Raw genomic sequence first — 22501 nt, 5'->3', positions numbered from 1 at the left:
TGCTATCTAGCACACAATGGTCCAGAAGGATTTAGGAGGGATAAATTGTTTGTGCCTAAGCCATTAGTTTGAGGTAAAAAGAGTGGATATTGTAAAGTTTTTTCAATTTTTGCACAATCTTTTGATGAAGTAATGAAATTGGGTAGAGATTTTACTCCATTGCTTTACGCAAATCTTTGGTGTTAGGTAGGTAGGTTACGATTCTGCACGTTGTAGTTTAATTTTCATATCTGTGATCTAGACATTTTTACGTAGGGGATGTATACTTAAGGGAGTTAGATTTTAATAAGTCTTTAGTGGGAATGACACTGATGAAGACTGCACATTGTTTTCGAAATACGTATCTGTCATAGATACCAAAATTAGTTAAGTGGAAGATAACCCTGTTTTACAATATTTTGATGATCAAGACTAGACTGACCAACATTTATATGGGAGAAAAATTTTGTCATTTTTTTTTCAACGGGCCAACCCCCTGATTTGTGCCATTAGATGAGAAAACCACTCTCTGAAAATTTCAGCTTATTCGGATGTATGTACACTTAAAGTTTATATGGGGATATTGGTTTAAATGTATGGAGAAATAACATCCCTTCACTCTTTCGTGCATAAAACTGGTTCAGCAAACTCTTTTAAGCTCAGAATTTCAGCACATGTAGCTTAATATATAAGAAATAACTTTGCTGAAGACAGAATCATGAATCAAGTTAGTATTATGGAGATATTCATTCTTGAATTCATATGTGCATTTTGTTCGTATATTGCAACAAAATACAGGCAGCTTATGCAATGTATCAACAAGATTACCGCTAAAAAATAAAAGTTCATATTTTCCACAGGCCAATAATGTGTAGACTCATTTCAGTAGGTGATATAACCACTATCTGAATGTTTCAGCTGTTTTCGACGTAACTCGAACTGGTGCTTTTAGTTTAATGTTTGTATAGGGGATTTGGTTGAAATTTACATATACAAAATGCTCATATACATTCAAAAGCGAATATCTCAATGAAACTAACCAGTTTCATAATACAGTCTTCAGCAAAGTTATTATTATTATTTTGAACTACAAGTTTTTTTAAAATCTGAATCAAATCGAGGGTAAGAAAACTTTTTTATGATCGATAAAGTGTAGGAGTGTCATTTTTTCATGAATTTTAACCACAATCCCCATACAAAATTCAAACTAAAAGCGCCAGCTCGTCTTACAACCGAATGAGCTAAAACTTTCAGAGAATGGTTTTACTCACCAAAAGGCACAAATCTAGAGGTTGGCCCGTGGAAAATAAGGACTTTTATTTTTGTGGGCCAGTCTAATCAAGACATTAGGGTGGACCTTATGGTTGATGACTTCTAAAAGTTTAGTTTTTAGTTATTCGAGTGCTTGACAAAGTTATTTAACATGTTATTTGAAAAAACTTTGCAATTTGCTATCGCTTATGTTTCACAATCTATACTCGATTTTAATAAGTAACAAAGGATGGCCTCTAAAAACTCTGGTTTTCAACAGTAACTTTTGATACATTGATTTCTCGAAAAGTTTTATTCTAGAAATATTTTGAGCTATTTGATGGCACATTTTTTTTATAGAAGCAAGTTGCTATCGTATTTTGTTGGAATGTTATAAACGGTTTTTATTTAAAAATATGTCATCTATCTTAAATTATAAAAATTAAAGTTTTTATTCTCTTAATCAAACTTCAGAATGCTCGCACCGTAGAGCCACACTCTGTTTACCGTTCAGTGAAAACACGGAATGTGGCTCTACAATACGAAAACTGTAAAGTATGATTGGGAGAATACATGTTTATCTATTAAAAGATGGATTAACTAAAAAGTCGATCGACGTTAGTTTTCTATGTTAAAAAGAATGAACGATGCTGCAAAGAACGTTGTCATATCTGCCGACAAAAAAAAAAAAAAAAAAAACAAGGCGATGCATGTGTCAACAATTAACACGAAACTAACGATTTTAAATTGAAACTTTACTTGACCAGCCCATTGGTTTCAAGTACATTGTGTATGGCTCTTCAGATTTTAGACATGTGGTATTTTAAAAATTTCAGAATTTTTTAGAAAATTCATTAGACACCCTACCATTGAGCAGAACGATAATTTTCACCCAATGCCTCTGGAACAGATTTCAGAAGCCCGAATGGAGTACAAATTTCTAAAATTTTTGGTATGCTGCATGACTAGTTTTTGTTGAAATCAGAGTTTGTCCACCTCCTCCGGAACTTCCAGGAACATAAGGTGGCCATTGTAACTCTGCTCAATTCGCATGGTCTCTAAATTTAGAACATTTTTATTTTCAGGAACCTGATCCAGAGCTATTGGAAACCATTGTCATTCTACTCAATTGGCATGGTCACTCATGACTAGTTGTTGTTAAAATCAGAGATCGGCCACTTCCGTCAAGGCATCCGAAACCTATTCCCGGGACATAAGGAGGCCATTGTCTCTCTACTCAATTGGTAGGGTGTCTAATGAATTATCTACAAATATCTAAACATTTTGATATGCACCATGACTAGTTTTGTTAAAGTCGCAGAAATTAGACACCAACTTCCAGGACTTCCGGAAGCTATTCCAAAAATCTTCCCTGAAGCTTAGATAGGATTCAGATGCACTTGGAATTCTTATCATAATTCTTTTGAATTTCTCGTCAGAAATCCTTCGGAGTTTTTTTTACAGATGCTTTATGGTATTTTATTTCTAGGTGCATATACAACAATCATAAAAAAACCCCACCAACCCTCTCCAAGTGGGGAGTTTGGTAAAAAGAGATGATCAATCCGATTCGTACCTTTCTCAAAGTTGTCCATGCTTGTTTTCGACTCTCTATATACAATTTTCACACTGCCGTATTTTAACGGAACTATCAACTCTTTACTTATATCTTCACATCTATTGTATAAAATGACGACTTTAAGTCTGTTATTTGACGTTTAACATCTTTAACTATGTAAAATCCTTAACTTCACGAAGAAGTAATACAAACAAAATAAATATTTTAAATTGGTCGAACCTCTTAACGGAATCCCTTTATGAAGAGCTTTGAGTGTGTTGGTTTATTCCCTTTAGATTCCGTTATAATTGCTTATATTTTGACAGATACGGGTATTTCGTCTACTAGTTGCAGACTTCATCCGTGCCAAGTACTTGGCCAAATGGTGTTGAGTCCAGTCACGATTTTCGGAACAAGTAAATTTTTCGTTTACGAAAGTACACCATGAATAAAAATCATGAAATCGTGAACATTGTTCCACAAAATAAACGTAAAGCCTGCAAAGGCAACAAAAGTCATAGAATCGTGAACTCTGTTCGGAAAATCATGATCTAGTTCTGGCAAACGTGATTTATGTTCATGCGTTGTGATTGATACCGTGAACCTTGTTCTCGAAAACGGGAACATGGTTCATGGACTGTAAAATGTCAACTTCTTTATAATTACCAATATTTTAAATGGAGTGAGAAAGTGAAATGAAAACAACGGAAGCCTTGATGCAGGTTTTACCCGTATCCCAAACTGGCAGCAGGTATCTGTCCAGCAGATGGAATGAACACACTTTCAGCCGAGTTTTCAGCTCAACAAATCAACACCACCTTCAACTTCCATCGGAGCGGCGGGAGCAAGAACACACGATGCGTTCGGGGATTCTTTTTCTTCGAGGACGGCCAGTATGATGACATGTACCAGCTTCTGCCATTGTGCCGGACCACCATTCTGATGATACGGCTCAGCTCACTCAATAATAATCGAGACACTATTTTCTATGGATCCGAGCACTCTATAAGGATAAAATCAACAACAACTGAAAATGGCAGCTGCAGCATTGCATGTGATCCAAGTTCACGATTTCAGGAACGAAAATCACACTTCATGGATCATGAAAATTTCATCATGATTTTATTTTCGATTCGCTATGAAAGTTTGATAGATAAAATGAGGGATTCGTGGTCTTTCCTATGTTTCGATTAGCTTGGGACCGCAGATAGTACTAGAGCTGAGCCAAAAAGTTGAGCGCGTTTCTTCGGGACCTTCTGGTCTTAGAGTTACCTCTATGATAATACCATAGAGGTAACTCTAAGACCAGAAGGATCCGAAGAAACGTGCTCAACTTTTTGGCTCAGCTCTGGTACACTCTTTTTTTTTTCTTTTGGTTTGTTTTTTCCGTCGATCTTGTTTTCCGTGCTGAGCACCAATGCTACCGACGTGCCAGGAAGGTAGCTCCCACACCTGGACCCTACCTATCGACCCCTCAACTCAAGAACCGGGGACCAACGGCTTTACTTCCCATCCGAAGGAAGGCGTGATCAGAGATGTTATGCCTCAGAACATCCCGGCGGCGCCGACTGAGATTGAACCCAGGCCTGCTGGGGTGAGAGGTAATCACGCTTACCACTACACCACCGGCGCCGTTGTGGCACACTCTTCGGTCCCAAGCTAATATCTGCACTCCTCGAAACATAGGAAAATCCACAAACCCCTCATTTTATCTAGCAAACTTTCATAGCGAATCAAAACAAACAAAGTGTAGTACTAAAAAAAAAACATATTGTAGTACCAGAATTTATACTAGAATGGGGTACGTTAGTTGATTTGCTTTGGATCAATAGGCTAGTCAAGTAGTGAGCCAATTTAAAATCGTTAGTTTCGTATTGATTGTTGATAATACTGTCAATTCTTAAAATATTATGTATCGCATGAATTGTTCTGGTTCATGATAGGGATTGGCCATTTACTCCAAGTACGCACACTAGGGCAACGAACCCGGAAGCGTGGCCAAAATCTTTAGTGCCATGAGTATGGTTCCAACCGATTTTCAGTCTTGGACAAAGTTGCTAAGTTTACAATGGACCTGCTGTGGATGGTTTTTGACTAGTTGAATTTTACGCCGTACAGATGACGCTCGATTCTATCTTTTGAATGGGGCGTCCTAGAAGAATGATTTCTACTGACTCCAAACAGCCGTCTACCCACCGCTATTTCTCGGTTGTTTTCCAACACAAATTCCCATATTAAATTCTAATATACAAACAAAAATCATTTCTTTTACACTCAACTTAGCTGAACATGAAAAGCAACCTTAACCAACTACCTGTATGAATTCGAAATATGACATAATAGTATTTTCTTGATCAAGGCATAATTCGGAACCAGTAGGCTGTGGAAATTTTATGTTCTTAAAATAGCTATTTTTTTTTGTCAAGATAAACAACTTTGCCCAAGACATCAAGTCTCCAAAACGTCAGAGAAAGAAGTTGTATTGTGGCGCCATCTTTACGGAAGAGTTTTGAACTATTTGTTTATGTCAATAGATGGTCCTTATTATGATGAGAAACTTTGCCCAAGACACCATATCGCGGAAATGCTTCGTTTCGGAGTTATTAATTTTGCTCCGCTAGATTGCATTCCTGGCCCAGTGTGCGTTGACAGTGAGCAAGTGTGACGTTCATTTCCTCTTTGTTATCGCTTGCTCGTTACTTTGCGGGCATTTAATTCGAAGCCGGTGATTTAATTGAATATTATAAAGGAACGAATTTCTTGTGTACCAATGTAAACAAGCGTATTAAAAAAAAATCAATGCTTTACCGATGTAATCAGTAGATCGATTCTATAGCCAAATACAACATCGTTCCTTCAAGATCGATCTTTCTCTGAAGATCACCCAATCCTAGAGTCAATCGTCACTTTGATTCTTCAATTTTCAATATTAATATTCGTCTTCATCTTGGTGGGGATGATTTTGATGATCAAATACAAAAATGATTATTTTCATTTTGCACAAATATAGCGCTGAAGAACGTGCCGTGTTGGTTTTTACACACAGATCGATAGAAAATTATTGTCTCTTGCTGAATTGATAATATCAAGGTTTTAGGCTGGGGGGTCAACAATAGTCAAAATAATCATTTTGTCCAAAATGAATTTGTTTATTTTACTGTTGATTCTGATTTTGACAATTTTGGGTTGGATAATCAAGCACTGGTGAATATCAACAAACGCGTATTCGTAGATGTACGTGATAGCGAAGATTTTCAAATCAAACGCAATTCATCTACACAGGGTTGAAGCGGTACTCCTTGCATGTGATGGTAAATGATAAAAACAGACACTGCTTCTGAGATAAATTAAAGGTGAACTTGTTTATTTGTAAGTAAATGTAACTAAGAATTCTAATAATAAATATAATCAGAAAGAAAGTTTAGTCTTTGTAATCTTTGAAAAATGATTTTTTTATTATTGTATCATAATCACCTAAACACATTTTAGGTCATTCGTGACTTATTCGGGATGAGATATGAACTCGTTATCTTAAGTGTGATTATCCGATAGAAAAATGGATTTCGTGTTGCTTCTATAAAAACTATCAAATAAAAATATTCCCGATAAAGCACCTATCTGGCTACTCCATGCAACTACCTTTTATAATCTTTCTTAAAAAGTACTCCTTACTCAATTACAGCTTTTGCAACCGGGATGATAAACTTTGTCAAAAATAATAATAATAATGATCGTTAAAAGGTGTCCAAAACAACATCACAGAACGCAATTTTCCAGAGCTACTTAGTATGCTTGTGGTATAAAACCTTGTTTTGATATTATTAAGTTATCGAAATGTTTTGTAAAATATCAAATAAATATCAAAATAACAAAATATGATCTGTCAGTTTTTAGACAATAACTCCTCAAAGAGTTATTTTATTGGTATTAGAAGTCCTTTCAACTAGCAAGTCATGGTATTCTGGCATGAAAAGAGCGTCTGTTATCCGTCAGTTATTATAATAACTAAATTATTTATTGGTTCGTTATTTGTAGAACATTTTTAGGGTATTATTTTTGGTATTCATAAGGTATTTTTTCCTGCTCGGGCAAGAAAGGCATATCTCGATACCTTAAATTGGTATGGATGACATAAGAGGCAAAATACCAAAAAACAATACCAAAAAATTGTTCCCACAATACATTTTCAATACCAAATAATGATAATGCAATACCAAAATAATACCACCCAGGTATTCTTTTGGTACCCAAATATAATTTTTTGGTATTCACAATGTATTTTGCATGTAATTTTTTGGTATTATTTGGTGTTTTACCTCTTATGTCATGCTGGTCAATACCAAATTTTGGTATCAGGTCAGAATTAGGTATTCATTAATTATTTTCTCCTGCTCGGGATTTAGCTTTGATATTTTACCGCTTATGTCATGCTGATCAAAACCAAATTTTAGTATTAGATCAGAATTAGGTATTTAATAATTATTTTATCATGCTCGGGAAAATAATACCTGCGTGGTATTGTTTTCGTATTGCATTTGCAAAATTCGGTATTAGTATGGTTTTGTGGGAACATTTTTTTGGTATTATTTTTGGTATTCATAAGGTATTTTTTCCTGCTCGGGCAAGAAAGGCATATCTCGATACCTTAAATTGGTATGGATGACATAAGAGGTAAAATACCAAAAAACAATACCAAAAAATTGTTCCCACAATACATTTTCAATACCAAATAATGATAATGCAATACCAAAATAATACCACCCAGGTATTCTTTTGGTACCCAAATATAATTTTTTGGTATTCACAAAGTATTTTGCATGTAATTTTTTGGTATTATTTGGTATTTTACCTCTTATGTCATGCTGGTCAATACCAAATTTTGGTATCAGGTCAGAATTAGGTATTCATTAATTATTTTCTCCTGCTCGGGATTTAGCTTTGATATTTTACCTCTTATGATTTTGGTCAATACCAAATTTTGGTATCAGGTCAGAATTAGGTATTCATTCATTATTTTATCCTGCTCGGGAAAAGAATACCTGCGTGGTATTGTTTTGGTATTGCATTTGCAAAATTCGGTAGTAGTATGGTTTTGTGGGAACATTTTTTTGGTATTATTTTTTTTATGTTGTACCTATTATGTCAGGCTCATCCATACCAATTTAAGATATCGAGATGTTCGTTCCAGCTCGGGAGGCTTACATATACGAGCGTATTTTTTTCCCGAGCTAGAATGGGATAAAATACGCCAACGTCAGCAGTAGATTCAAAGAATTGAAACAGGTCACCGCTTTTGCTTTTTTTTTCCACAGAAAAATAATTTTCATAACAATAAATCATTTAAAAACCTTGAAATAGGGAAAAAAAATCCGGGCCTCATTCCAAAAAAGGATTTTTGCGAAGTAAAAAAAGGTTAACCAATCCTTATTCTCTAATGTAATCTTCCTGGCTTAGCATGCTATAGCCGAGTTCTCCGGTGCGGTAAAACTCATCTATAATCTTTAGTTGACCTCCAGTTAAAAAAAAAAAAAATCTGCGTCGGGACCCTAGGAGAGAAATTTATTTCGTTTTCCTTCTTTTGCTTTATTCCGGAGTACCTACATAGGCAAGGTTGTTCAACGTCTGCGTGATGTTTTGGCCATAATGTCGCTGTATAGGGTTTAGATACAATTTTGTGCCTTACTTCTTTTTTTCGAGCGGATTTTAAAAACAAAATGTACGTTTCTACTATAGATTGCTTTTAAATGTACTAACCTTTCAATACGTACTGTTGGATTTGAGAAAGAGTCACAAATTGTTGAGATATTATTAAAAATCTAACAGTGCTTATTGGTTCCAAATTCATCCTAGAAAATTCAACTCCGTCCTAACGCATTGAAACGTCATTGGATTTTTTCATCCTACGGATTAAGTTAAAAATGGAATGGAAAAATGGATTCGCTTGGAGTGCGTCTTTTGTTTTAGAGAAGAAATTTTTTTTTAAATATTCATACATTGGCCTCACAAAGGCTTTAGAACTAAAGTATCGTACAAAACATATAGTTGACTCGTTAACACCGGAATTAAAGATGTATGTGATAATTTCTCTTCGATAGGCCCAAAATGGGCGATTAGGCCCAAGTGAATATTTACCCTACCACCTAGTACCACACACAGTGCAGTGGTCCGTCAGTGGGAATTCTTCACGCTTCATGTCCAGAAGAGAACGTCACCGCAGTAGACCGCACCGGCATTCCATCGTGTTAATGCTGTAACATGTTTTTGAGAGTAAAGTTTACCTGCCCGGCGAGTGCTGCCAAGAGAGCGACTGTGTGCGGGTGAGAGTCGATTCGAACAAAAATGAAATAATTATTACCGGAGCCGCCCCCATCCGTCTCGCACCTTCATCGCTTACCGTTACGGTAGGTATGCAGCAACTTCTCAGCAGCCAGTGGTTAATTATGATTTCTGTTTGAGGTGGTAAATTCCCACGCCTGTTTTTTGGTCGGTGAATGAAACCCAAAAACAGAATTCCGTATAAACCTATGCGTGTTTGTTTTGAGGTTTTTTAAGCTTCCTCAGCACCAAAGGTTTCGGTTGGCTTTTCGATTGCTTACCTTTTCTGCAGACAGACGGAGGGACAACGCGGTGAGAAGAGAGTAAAAAATAAAACAGTGCAACTCGAGACTCAACATGGAACGTAATTGTAATCGTCGTACGTACGTAGAGCACAACGATGCATGCACCTCACACACAACACCACGCCGCCGCGCCGCCGACGCTGGTTTCGTAGCAAAAGTTCAACAATCCCGTAAATTAATTTCGGTTGGCTGGTGGAAGCTTTTTTGTACTCTCCAGTCACCGCCAGCCACCAGTACCTACCTACCTAGCGGGTACCTCCGAATCAGAACGAAGCTCTGACAAACGATACCTACATGCAATTTAATAAGAGTGTGAAAATTTCGGACAATAATGCGAAATAATGAAGCCGCCGAAAATGATTTTAACCCATTTCCAGGTCCCTCTGTCTCGAAAACACGCGGATGACCGACTGGGCGGTACAGGTGTTTGTACCTACGTATGTACGAACCTCGTCAGCGTTGTGGTATTTTGGAATGGTCACGAGTGGGTCATATCATACTGTCTTTCTGTTGTCCCAACCCAACCGGGAAGTGTAGGATTCCCTTACAGTTTTGTGTAAAATATAACCTGTAATAAATCACAGATTCTATTATGGCCATGGACCGCGGTCTACATGTGTCGCAGTAGTACTAATCCAAGATATTTCACTTGACTTGACCAAGAAATTGGAACTCCGTTTTTTTTTTTTTTTTTTTTTTTTTTAACTCTTTATTTGTTCCAAATTCAAAATAAATTACATTTCATTTTAACCTAGGTGCTCCAGTTACTGCAGTAACGTACCAGCCTTAATTGTTATGATATATATCTAAGTGTTTTTACATTGTTCATGTCTTGGCAATTCAGTATTTTAAACAGGTTTTTTAACCTGCATGTCAGTATAACAATTGATATCTTAAAACTAAAAACTAAAACTAAATCTTATCTAAGTATAAAGGGAATTAATCGTTGCGATTGAGGATTGCAACGATTTTTGTCTAAAATTATTCATTATTTTGTTGGAAATTTGTTCTAAAGTCTCAACATTCGAAATTCTATGTACCTCGGTAGTACTGTACCAGGGAGGCAACTTCAAAATCATTTTCAGAATTTTGTTCTGAATCCTTTGAAGTGCTTTTTTCCTGGTAGTGCAGCAACTAGACCATATTGGCACAGCGTAAAGCATGGCCGGTCTAAAAACTTGTTTAAATATTAGAAGTTTATTCGTCAGGCAAAGTTTGGATTTCCTGTTTATAAGAGGATACAAACATTTTATATATTTGTTACATTTGGCTTGAATGCCCTCAATGTGATCTTTAAAAGTTAATTTTTGGTCAAGTATTAATCCAAGATATTTCACTTGGTTTGACCAGGAAATTGGAACTCCGTTCATAGTGACTATGTGACTACTACTAGGTTTCAAAAAGGAAGCTCTAGGCTTATGTGGAAATATGATAAGTTGAGTTTTGGAAGCGTTGGGAGAAATCTTCCATTTTTGTAAATAAGAAGAGAAAATATCTAAACTTTTCTGCAGTCTGCTGCAAATAACACGAAGACTTCTTCCTTTAGCGGAAATGCCTGTGTCATCAGCGAACAAAGATTTGTGGCAACCCTGAGGCAAATCAGGGAGGTCCGAAGTGAAAATGTTATACAATATAGGCCCAAGAATGCTACCCTGAGGAACTCCTGCTCTAACAGGTAGTCGATTAGATTTGGAATTTTGATAATTTACCTGCAGAGTTCTGTCAGTTAAATAATTTTGAACTAATTTCATAATATAAAGTGGAAAATTAAACTTTTTCAATTTAGCAATCAAACCTTCATGCCAAACACTGTCAAATGCTTTTTCTATGTCTAGAAGAGCAACTCCAGTTGAGTGGCCTTCCGATTTGTTTGAACGAATTAAATTGGTAACTCTTAAGAGTTGATGAGTAGTTGAATGCCCATGGCGAAATCCAAACTGCTCATCTGCAAAAATTGAGTTCGTATTGATGTGAAGCATCATTCTATTCAAAATTATTTTTTCAAAAAGTTTACTTATTGAAGAAAGCAAACTTATTGGACGGTAGCTAGAAGCTTCAGCTGGATTTTTATCCGGCTTCAAAATTGGAACAACTTTTGCATTTTTCCATTTATCAGGAAAGTATGCCAAATGGAAACATCTGTTAAATAATTTTACCAAGAAAGACAAGGTACTCTCTGGGAGTTTTTTGATGAGGATATAGAAAATTCCATCATCACCTGGAGCTTTCATATTTTGAAACTTTTTAGTTATAGACCTTACTTCGTCCAAATCAGTCCCCCAGGAATCATCAAAAATATTTTCCCGAGAGAAAATATTCAGAAAATCCCGAGCAACCTGATTCTCAATAGGACTAGTAAGACCCAAACTGAAATTATGGGAACTCTCGAATTGCTTAGCAAGTTTCTGAGCTTTTTCCAAATTTGTGATCAAAATTTTACCACCTTCTTTAAGCGCTGGAATAGGCTTTTGAGGTTTTTTCAAAATTTTTGTGAGTTTCCAAAAGGGTTTGGAACTCGGGTCTAATTTAGAAATATTATTTTCAAAAGTTTTGTTCCTCAGGGCAGAGAATCGCTTTTTAATTTGTTTTTGCAAATCCCGCCAGATAACCTTCATGGCAGGATCGCGTGTTCTTTGATATTGTCTCCTACGGACATTTTTAAGACGGATCAAGAGCTGAAGATCATCGTCTATTATAATTGAATCGAATTTAACCTCGCATTTTGGTACTGAGGCAGCTCTTGCTTCAACTATAGAAGTAGTCAGAGATTCAAGAGCATAATTAATTTCATCTTTGGTTTGCAAAGGAATGTTTGGATCGAAGTTATATTCCATAAATGTTCGATACTGCTCCCAATCAGCTCTATGGTAATTGAAAGTAGAGCTGTTGGGATTACAAATTATTTCTTGGGATATTTCAAAAGTTACTGGAAGGTGATCAGAACCGAAGTCAGCATGGGTAACCAATTGGCTACAAAGTTGACATGAATCAGTTAAGACCAAATCAATAGTGGAGGGATTTCTTGCAGAAGAAAAGCATGTTGGGCTGTTTGGATATTGAATAGTGTAATAACGTGCAGAACAATCATCGAACAGAATATTACCATTGGAATTGCTTTTAGCATTATTCCATGAGCGGTGTTTTGCATTAAAATCACCAATAATGAAGAATTTAGACCTATGACGGGTAAGTTTCTGAAGGTCACCCTTGAGAAAATTCTTTTGCTGGCCTACGCATTGGAATGGCAAATAGGCAGCTATAAACGTAAGTTGTCCAAATTTTGTTTCAACAGAAACTCCCAAAGTTTCAAAAACTTTGGTTTCAAATGAAGAAAGAATTTTATGTTTGATTCGCCTATGAATAATGATGGCAACGCCACCACAGGGTCCATCAAGACGATCATTTCTATAAATCAAGTAATTTGCGTCCTTCTTAACCTTATGGTCAGGTTTAAGGAACGTTTCAGTTATAACGGCAATATGCACGTTATGAACTCGCAAAAAGTTAAATAGCTCGTCTTCATTATCTTTAAGAGATCGAGCATTCCAATTTACAATATTTAGTGCTTTAAAATCCATTACTGAATTTTAAAGTCATGACAATATTATTTGCAAATTTTACTCCAGTTTGAATAGCATCAAACATGGAGTTAGATTTAAGCATATCAGAAATCATGTCAATTAATGATTTCTGTAAAAATTCCATTTTGGGGGCAGTAATGCTTCCTAAGTCAAAATTGTCAAAATTTCCGTTAGACCGTTGGTTAGTATTTTGATTTCTACCCGCTGCAATAGCAGCATAGGTAGCTCCATTAACTCGCTGAACATTGTTAGCAGCAAGGGGAGTAGGTACAGATGAAACATTTGAAGCAGGGGTGATATTTGTACCTACGGGTACGAATGTAGAATTTGTTCCTCGCTGACCGTTGTTAACAGCAGAGGAATTTGTACCTGGTCGGAAACGTGGAGCGTTTCCTACCTGACGGTTAGAACGAGATTGTAGGATCGCTTTGCGAGTCTTACATTCCCAAAAATTGGATTTGTGGTTTTCACCACAATTTGAACATTTAAATTTCTTAGGATCTTCCTTCACAGGACAGTCGTCCTTTGCGTGAGAGGAATCACCACAATTCATGCATTTAGCTGGCATGTAGCAATTTTTAGTTCCGTGACCCCATCCCTGGCACTTACGGCACTGGGTGAGGTTTTGGAAATTTCCTCCAGTCTTCCTGAAGTGTTCCCACTTCACTCGGACATGGAGCATAAGGCTAGCTTTTTCTAAGGCCTTAAGGTTGTTTAGTTCACTAGACTTGAAGTGAACTAAATAAAAATCATTAGAAATACCGTTGCGCGAATCGCCAGGACGGGATTTCATTTTCATTTTGATTACTTGGAGTGGCACAACTCCAAGTAATTTTGCCAGTTCATCTTTGATCTGATCCAGGGATTCACCACTGGGCAGTCCTTTCATGACAACCTTGAACACACGTTCAGTTTTGGTGTCGTAAGTAAAAAATTTGTGCTTCTTCTCAGTAAGATACTTGAGAAGACATTTAAATCCGTCCAAGGTTTCAGCCAATACACGGCATTCACCCCGACGTCCAATTTGTAGTGAAAACTTAACTTTCACGAAATTCAAAAGTTCCATGCGAAGAGCATGGAAATCGGTAGTGGTTATCACAATAGGGGGAATCTTTTCCTTCTTGGCATTAAGCCGGGAAAGTTTACTAGAATTTTTCTTGGATGATGGATCATTCTCATCATCCGTGAGCAAATCAAATTGATTACTCAAATTAATTTCATCAGAAGGGGGGTCAAGAGTTTGCCCCTTTCTTTTGCGTTTAGGCGCCATGGCGGCAGTAAATTTTTATCCAAATCGACTTCCAAGCAGATTACTATAAGAATCTGAAGGATCGAAGAGGAATTTTCCAAATCGATATCCAAGAAAGATTACCTCGGGTAGGGTCCAAACAAGGATCGAAGAGGAATAAGAGTTGAACAAGGTAGAAAATTTTTACAGGTTGAGCACTGAAAAGTGCTGTTTAAATTTGTTGTAGCTTTAGGTAGTAGTAACACTTCCTTCAGCAAAAAGCAAATAGATCCGCACGGCAAGAGAGCACGATGCGGACTGATTGGAACTCCGTTCATGGTGTGCATGTGACTACTACTAGGTTACCAACAGGCAGCTCTAGGCTTATGTGGAAATATTATAAGCATTGGGAGAAATCTTCCATTTTTGGAAATAAGAAGAGAAAATATCTAAACTTTTCTGCAGTCTTCTGCAAATGACACGAAGACTTCTTCCTTTAGCGGAAATGCCTATGTCATCAGCGAACAAAGATTTGTGGCAACCCTGAGGCAAATCAGGGAGGTCGAAAGTGAAAATGTTATACAATATAGGCCCAAGACTGCTACCCTGAGGAACTCCAGATCTTTCAGGTAGTCGATCAGATTTGGAATTTTGATAATTTACCAACAGAGTTCTGTCAGTTAAATAATTTTGAGCTAATCTCATAATATAGAGCGGAAAATTAAACTACAGTTGAGCAGCCTTCAGATTTGTTTGAGCGAATTAAATTGGTAACTCATAAGATGTGATTAGTAGTTGAATGCCCATGGGGAAATCCAAACTGCTCATCTTCAAAAAATAAGTCCTTATTGATGTGAAGCAACATTCTATTCAAAATTATCTTTTCAAGGAGTTTACTTATTGAAGAAAGCAAACTTATTGGACAGTACCTAGAAGCTTCAGCTCCGGCTTCAAAATTGGAACAATTTTTGCATTTTTCCATTTATCAGGAAAGTATGCCAAATGGAAAATTTTTTTGAATAATTTTACCAAGCAATGAGTTTTTTGCTGAGAATATTGAAAATTCCATTATCACCTGGAGCGTTCATATTTTGAAACTTCCCTGATAAACAAACACCATAAACGAACTGTATCCCGGTTGGGTAAACTATTCCACAAATGGTTTAGATGATACCCCAAACACGTCGTTAAGCTCTCTTTTATGGTTATTTTTATTAGGGTTACCCTATTAAATACAGAGAAAGAAATTAAAAATAAACTATAAGGGACAGCTCTATGGGGTTGTACGAAATTGGTGACGTAGGACTACGTGGTCTTATACAATAAATCTAATTTGTTAACTGCAGCAGGAGCATGGGTTTTGTTTAGGAATAGGAACTTGAGCGGGGTTCTCTCTGTTTATACTCTTTAGTATCTCGTGTTTGACATAGATGACCCACGAACAGCTACACGAAACGAAAATCAATCATTTTATTCATGTGTTTCACTTATACATTTCTGCCAAAACATCAGCCTTATACATTCCATAAGACAAACCACATAGGTCCTATAAGAATGCGTAAAAGGTATGTGTGACCGCTTATATATTTCATTTGACACATGATCTTCATTCACTTTTTGCAAGGCGTCTTATATATTTTATGAATAATCAGCAATAGAAATTTGCCAAAAAGTATAAGGAAATTTCTATCCGTGTACTGATTCCGATCTATAGCGGTGCGGCTTCTTCTTCCTACTATGGATGCTCATGTGGGTTGCAGCTTGCTGCTTGCAGGCAGCCTTTCGTTGTGTATTGGAGAACACCACTACTCGCCACGCGGTGATTGAATAAACACAGTTTGGTGAGACCGGATGGAATTGAACTTTGAAATCTGTGTTAAGGAAATTGCTTTTCGCAGGCAATCGGTGACAATCTTAATTATCATAGCAATAGTTGCACATTCGTGCAATTTTCAACAGTAACACTTTGGAAAATGATAAAGTGTTAAATATAACAGATGCGTAAAAATATTTCTGAATGGTTGGTGATAAAACTAATGAAATTGGTCCAGAGGCAGCTGAGTTATTAACGTTCAAAATCTTTCATAATTTTGTTACATGTTCCATTTTCGGTTTTCGCAAAGTGTACCCCCATATAGAAATCACAGACGTAGTCCTACGTCAAAATAAACTTTTTAAGATGAAACCCGAGTGTGTTATGTTGGTTACCCGAAACCGGTCTCCAGGAAAAAATGTAAAACCCCATTAAAATTATGTTGAATAATTTGTTTATCGTTTTTTCAGACAATACACATAACATCAAATTTATTATTCCAGAAAGTTTTTTAATTTCCTAATTTAAATCCGAAATACACGCAATTATTGTAATTCCATTCCTAGATTATGCTTTAGACCGAATTAATTATTGAGTCGAGATTTTAACAGTGATACCCATTCCATCATACGGCATCTGAGTTGTTCCACTTCCATTAAAAAGAAAACGAGCTGCAATTACAAGAAGGCAAACAGTGTCGATGAATAATCAATCAACAATGTCAAAATCATTGCCACTGTTTGACTTTGAAGAACTGTTCATATCTCAATGAAGGAGAAAACTGCTATGACGAATTATTAGCAACCAAACTGTCAAGTCAGCATTATTACAGTATTTTGAAACCCTTGAATCATTAAGTTTTTATCTAGAACCCATTTTATGTAAGCTCGTGTTTTTGGCTCATTGGTTTTATGGTGTACGGCCTACACCCAACCGAAAAGTGTAATATTCTCGTTTGATCGTGATGGAATGAAGGGAGATTTTCTAAATAATTTTAAAGAACTATTGAACGCTAATTTAATGACTTGCAATTGCGTTGATTTATAATATATTTCGCATAACTTTGATGAAAAAATAAAATTCATAATCCATACTATGGTTTAAAGCCCAGGTGTAGCATTTTAGTACAGAGTTAAATGTTGCATAGCATTTGAATTAATAAAAACAAATTAAATTAATTGAATGTATGAGAGAAAAATACGATGTATGCATACTTATCTTAAGTAAGTGTGACAATAGTTCAAAAACAACTTCTGCCTTCGTTATCACAGCAAAGTGAAACGTCACGGCAAGAACCACAGCCAGATGGTCTCACCGACACTTTCTGTCGTAGTCGTACTAGCAAGTCTTATCGTTATTGCAAAACTTTTTTCTCAATGGAAGGCAAATATGCAGAGAACGTGATAAAACGAATGTGGAGAGGAAAACACTTTCATCTTTCTGCGCACATTATTTGTGTAGGGTTTTCTATTGTTGACTGGCAGGAGAAGTGTTGGATTTCTCCAAACGTTGCCCATACATTGTAAATCTTTGCTTTTTGAGGGATTTTCACGAAGCTATTGGATTAAAATGAGAAATGATCAAAACGGCTCACCGCCCGACAGTAGACTAGTCTACCAGTAGTAACCACGCTATGCGATAAGAGGATTGACTTTGCCGCTGGGCCTTCGTGGGATTCGTGAAAAGATGATTTTGATAGCTAGTGAATATAAATCAGCAATCGAGCACATGGGGGACGACGCGGGCGCGAAAACAAAAAAATATGTTGAGAAACATACACATATACATTTACTATCGAAAACAGAAAGAAAATCGTTTCGAAAAACTTTCTTTAACGAGATCTCACCTTTTTTGCCTGCCGCTTTGACTGGCCCCTAAGATCCAACGCTTTCCTCCTCCTGTGCGTCTCGGCGGTCGCTCTTTGCTGCTCTTGCTGGTTATTGTTATTCCTTGGGCACGAATGACCACTTTTTGAATTTTAAAATATATTTTTGTTTTCTTCCTCTCCGGGTATGATTTTTTCTCGTTTTGCTCCTTTTAGGCGTGTCGCTTCTTTTTTCTTATTTTAAAACACTGCTGTTTCGTCTGTCGTCACACAATATAGGTCACAAACCGAACACCAAATTCAATTTGCTTCAAAATTTGTATTTGTCATGGAAGTGCCTCCGGCTTAATCTCTCACTTCTGTATTCCCAATACTCACAACTGGGCCCAGCCTAAAGTTGTCCACTCGGTTTTGGTTACTCCAACTCTGTATGTGCACACAAAAACAATAACCAAATTAGTACGATCAACACGTCTGATGTTTGACTCTGAGGAGTGTTGCAAAAACTTTTATTACATACACAATGCTCGCGGCTTCACAATTGAATCGTAATTGGTGAAATGTCTCACTGCTGCCAGCGTTGACTTTCGAAACGCCACCAAAAATACTCAACTAGCATCAGCAATCACTGCTTGCAGAACAACGTGACAGATACTATCAGATGCACATCACACACCATAGATATCATATGGATTCTTCTGCTACCAGCCGGAACAGCACCCGCACCAATCACTTGTTATCAACGTTCGGTTTTATTCAACTTTCCGATGTTCTTGTACCCACTTTCTATTCGCAATGAAACCCATGAGACAATACAAAACAAAATTATATCATGAAGTCACTCGCTTCTTCGTTGCACAATACAGCACCAGCTAAAAGAGCCACTTACAACCAAGATTGCGCACCCACGATCACTCGCAAACGCGATCTTCCATTCAGTAGCACTTCACCGAAAACATCATTGGCGGCTCCTTATCACTTGGAAGACAGAGCAACGACGACAACAGTAGTCCAAAATTTACAAATACACACCATGCTAGACTCAAACAATGACGATAGACCGGATTCAGTTAGCAAACATCCACTTTTCGCGATCGAAATACGACTGAAGAGTGTTAGAAGATGGAAAGCAACAGCAACACAGGAACCAGTCACCGAGCTCGCTGTTGTCTGAGAGTGCACCACATCGCACCCGCACCAGACGGCGGAAGAAGAGCAGCTCAGAGAGTGGGTTCCCGTCCCGATGTTTCCACCGAAAGCATGAAAAACAATCAGCAACTCACCAAGCTGAGTTCCGCCTACCAGAGATGCAGAGCACGCTGGCACTGTAGGACGGTGATGATGGAGTTGCAAGATCGAAAGCAAATTGCGCGCGTTTATAGACTGCCGAAGAGGTACCGGCAGTGGCGAGCTAAAACGTGGGAAACCGGTTACGGCGATTGTGAGAGAGGTAGAAAAGAGAGCTCGTGTGGTGTGGACAGTGCTACCAGGAAATGTAGAAAATATTTCCCTAATGTTTCAACAATATTTGTTGCCTGCTTCACAATATAACATAGCTCAATGCACAATGCAATGGTTATTTGAAATAAAAAAATATTAAAGTATATTGTTTTGCCAAATAAAACTTATGGTAAATAAGGATTATACAATACATTTCTGAGTGCATAGTCACTTGCCCCGCGCGTGACAATTTGATTTCAATTCCGGGCAGCGTAGAAAAGTTGAAAGTTTTTGTTATTTTAATGAAATCAAAAATATTGATCGAGAAAACTTCGTTTTTTTTTTAATTTTTTGTCACTTATTTTGTAACAGATGTCATTTCGATTAGAAGTGAAGTTTTCGTGCTACGATTTATTGAAAAATTCCACTTAATTTTGGGGAAAAAAAATGTCCAAATTTCAGCAGAAATGTGAATAATGGCCCATAACAAAAGATTATGCAAAGTTTCATGCAAATCAGGAAAGGTCGAGTCTGATCCAGGGCCGTCTATACTGTCCTTACTATCCAGAGTCCCTGGTTTATTTTTTTATGGTGGAGCCCTTAATTTGTATTCAATTTGCAAATTCTACCTTCCATGAAATAAAAAAATATTTCTGATAAACCTTTTTCGTAAGCACATTTTGTCCAACCTGATGTTATTCTAACATACATTCAATCTTACTTAAGTAAATTCGTAAGTGACTTCTCATTAATTTGGTAGAAGCTAAAAAAGTAAATTAAAAAAAAAAAAACTCTAGCTGAATAGATTTATAAAAAAGAAAATAACGAAATGTCAGATGGAAGTTTTCAGAGGATGAAAGCAAAAATGATAGCATACATAAACACTGGAAAAGAAAAGGGTAATTACTCAGGAATGCTATGGGTTTCACTTATCTGTTTCATGATACATTTTAAGTTAAATTTCACTTTCGGTAATTAAAAACAAAGTAGGAAATCGTAACGAAACTGGCAAATAGAAAAGTAACGCACTTAATGGGATCTTAAATTATGAGATGCACGCTCAAAATACATAAGCAGTGAACTTTGTAATTGCTTAAGTACTTATATTAAACAACACGTGCATTTTGTAAGGTATAGATGTTTGAAAAAAGGAAGTTTGGGTACGTAAGTTGCTTCATCATAAAAATTAAGTTGCCTTTATATTTTTTTTAAAATTTTATAAATGACATTATAGTGGCAACGAATGTAATGTTGGCCTGAATGTCTTTAATTTGGGCCCATACATAAATTCAGCAATCGACTAAATTTTCAATAGTGACCAAAAATATCCATAAGTACCGTCTTAATGACGCGTTCATCTAGATAAAATTGATAAATAGCATATTTTTAGCGATGGGCCCAATCTTATACCCGTAGACCAACTTTAGAGCCCTTTCCCCTATTGTTATGTGAGTTCAGCAATTCCATAGAAAAAAGAAAGATTTTGCAGTTGACCCTTAAAATGAAAGATGTTTAATTTAATTTTAAGGAAAATCTTGAAACATTCAGAGATATTTGATTTTATATGAAAAAATACGTAACAAAAACGATGAAGACCGAAGGTAGTTCGCATTACTCCATCGAGTCAAAGCTGCTGTGACTAACAAAATATATGAGTAACTTACATGCTGGGTACAACATTCAGTTCAGCCTGGGGGCTACCCATAAACCACGTAGACCAAGTTTCAAACATTGCAGATCCCACCTTCCTCCTCGTATACTTTTCTACAATTTTAAAATTTTAAAGCATTTCGTTTCAATAGTCCTCCCAAAGCATCACAAGGCCCTTTCCATGCAATAAAAAAATTCCACACGGCAGCAATGCCAAAATCTTTTTGTATGTTGCATAAATTAAAAGCGGTCATCTTATTTTTATCCGGAGACGAACCAGCCCAGGGCTGAAAGTCTCCTTAATAAAGATGTATGTATGTATGTATGTAAGGTAGCCACCATCCCTTCGAAGATCTTGTCTTGTATGCAGCTCCACTTAATAGCAAGATCAATTTGAGCTACCGATCTGAATTCACAATATCGCTGTATGAAGGGCCAAAAACGGAGGTGCGGACCCGTAAGCAGAGACACTTACACGAAATCCACGGGAATTTAAGAATCTCCTTCCAACGATACGATCCAACAAATTGAATAACACAATTCGCAATACTTATTAAGCTTCCTACAGGATGGTTTGTAAAGAAGGGCGCGTCAATCTCACTGAAACTGTTGGAGTAGAATTCACACCACCACAATCGAATCGGTAGGATAAAGAAAATGATAGTGTTTACTCCCTCCTAGACTCCGGTTGTCATACCACTCCATCGTCCAGTTTCAGGTCAAATGATACCCTGAAGCTCCCTCCCAACCCAATATTTATTTATATGAAGTAAATATATGTAATGGAGAAATGAAATAAATCCGAACATAACAATATGAAATAATGAAAATACATTTATGTGGATAAAATAGCTGATGTTCCGCAATGCAATTAATAAATATTTTACATATAATAAGATACAGCTTTATGTCTTCTCAGCTCACAGCATCAGGTGGATGTAACACTGAAATCTCAAGGTTATATTAAGCAAATATACATTTTTAGCTCGAATCATTCTTGATACTCTCCTTACAATAATGACAAAAGTGTAATGTTTAACTAACAAAACAAAAAAATATAAAACGAATCTCATCTAAATGGTGTCATGCATGACGAGAAATAACCTGAAAAATAAATATATTGCATATAATGTTATGCATTGTTGTCGCTTCCTCTGCTTCATCAGCTTAATTTTAATTTAGATGAGTAATGCGATACAAAATAAATTTATAAATATTGAAATAACTAGAATAATTGATATCGATAAGTCCAATGTTTCAGATATGTTTGGGATTTTTTTTTTCTGAATGGATGGATTATTCTTGTTAAATGTTAAAGTAAAAAATGTAATGTGTATAAAATATAAAGTGAAATACAATGTTTGATAATAAATAAGTATGACAATTTATTTTTGTTTGTTGTATTTTTGATTCATCTTCCCTTAACTCATTATATTTTAATGGTACTTATACATAAAAATTATACATGTGCCATAGATTGATACTGTGTTCCATGTGACGTATGAATATTTGAAGTAATGAAAGAAAAAAAAAGAAAAATCTAGGTTATCTATGAT

The 22501-nt window shown here is 36.4% G+C and overlaps 1 protein-coding gene across 1 annotated transcript in view; it reads right to left on the bottom strand.

Annotated features, from left to right (window-relative positions):
- LOC135707034 (mucin-2-like) overlaps positions 1–18973 on the bottom strand; it is a 284849-nt gene extending 265876 nt beyond the window's left edge. The window contains exon 1 of the mRNA XM_065228756.1: positions 17877–18973. The gene's annotated coding sequence lies outside the window, so the exon portion shown is untranslated. The remainder of the gene's footprint in view (positions 1–17876) is intronic.
- Positions 18974–22501: the final 3528 nt, after the last annotated feature.

This window comes from Ochlerotatus camptorhynchus, unplaced genomic scaffold (genome assembly GCF_037179485.1).
Source record: "Ochlerotatus camptorhynchus isolate MF236.1 unplaced genomic scaffold, CSIRO-AGI_Acam_v1.1 ptg000302l, whole genome shotgun sequence".
Lineage (NCBI taxonomy): Eukaryota > Metazoa > Arthropoda > Insecta > Diptera > Culicidae > Ochlerotatus > Ochlerotatus camptorhynchus.
Note: the sequence above shows the minus strand (reverse complement) of the source record. Positions and strands in the feature narration are given on the sequence as shown.